General features: G+C 47.0%; 1 protein-coding gene across 2 annotated transcripts in view; it reads left to right on the forward strand.

Moving 5' to 3' along the window:
- Positions 1 to 35: 35 nt before the first annotated feature.
- EPB41L5 (erythrocyte membrane protein band 4.1 like 5) overlaps positions 36 to 1,232 on the forward strand; it is a 164,441-nt gene continuing 163,244 nt past the window's right edge. Inside the window, exon 1 of one of the 2 annotated variants that reach the window (XM_010860803.1) lies at positions 36 to 59. The gene's annotated coding sequence lies outside the window, so the exon portion shown is untranslated. Of the gene's footprint in view, positions 69 to 1,232 lie in introns of both variants that reach the window. The other variant, XM_010860804.1, reaches the window with a different exon arrangement.

The raw sequence follows: 1,232 nt of genomic DNA on the forward strand, positions 1-1,232 counted from the left end.
CGTACCGAGGACTGGTAGCGAGCGCGCTGGGCTGACGCGCACTGGAGGCAGACCAGCAGGTGTCCGGGGTAGGGGTGTGGGGGCTCCGGGACCCGCTTTCCCCTGCGCCCCGCGGCCGGGCCCAATGCGTGGTTCCTGGGGTCGGCTTCATTAGTACCAGCCTTTGTGGTTCTGCTGTCTGACCAGCAATAGCCGAGTCTTTTACACCTTTTGGCTACGTTTTAATATCAAGTGTGTTTTTCAGAGTTAGGGAAAAGTTTCCTTTCATTCCATTTCTGTCCTGTAATAGGTTGCTGAATCTGACACAGTGGATTGTTTGTACATAAGCTAGTTTGCAGGTTTTCTTCTTTAGGTAAAGTTCACTAGGAAACCATATGTGTGATTAATTGTTGAATTAGTCCCTTGCAGATACTTTCTGTTTTGGGATGACTAGGATGAAGGGTGTTAATATCCTGATGGTGTTCGCTGTAGGTTGGCTTATAGCTTTGTCAGAAAGCAAGTACTGGAGACAGGGTTTTAGAACGACCCAGGGTGTTCTTATGGAGAAGGAAATGGCAACCCACTCCAGTATTCTTGCCTGGAGAATCCCAGGGCCAGAGGAGCCTGGTGGGCTGCCGTCTCTGGGGTCGCACAGAGTCGGACACGACTGAAGCGACTTAGCAGCAGTAGGGTGTTCTTAACTTGATGCAAGTAGTATTTCCTTGGGGTGGGGGTAGCAATTGTTTATCAAACGTTGCGTCCACCAGTCGCAGGAGAGTGTATACATGTCACGACAAACTTTTGAATTTTAGGTATGTATGAAAAAGTTAATTTAGGTGGTAAATGGATGACTTCGGTTTGCAGTTTCCCACTTAAACTCTTCCTAGTTCATAGCTGAAAAGTCAGGCGTAAGAGATTCAATACTATTTTAAAAAATATGTGTGTGTGTGTGTATATATACACCTACCATCCAAAAATTCCATTGTGTCATTTCAGGCAAGCTCCTTATTGAGCGCCTGATACGCATATTGCAGTGCCTACTGGGTCACCGTGGGGAACGAGTCAGACGAGGTCTCTCCTTGCGTCTTGGTGGGGCAAATACCCAGTAAAATACAAGTTGGTATCTTAAGGGTTACAAAGAGCACGCTAGGGGTACTAAAAGGAGACCCTGATTTAGAAAGCAGGGAATGATTTTCTGAGGAAAAGATATTTCAGCCAGAAATCTGAAGATGGCCATGTGAAGTGGGAGGCGG

Source organism: Bison bison, unplaced genomic scaffold (genome assembly GCF_000754665.1).
Source record: "Bison bison bison isolate TAMUID 2011002044 unplaced genomic scaffold, Bison_UMD1.0 scf7180017864471, whole genome shotgun sequence".
NCBI classification, from domain to species: domain Eukaryota; kingdom Metazoa; phylum Chordata; class Mammalia; order Artiodactyla; family Bovidae; genus Bison; species Bison bison.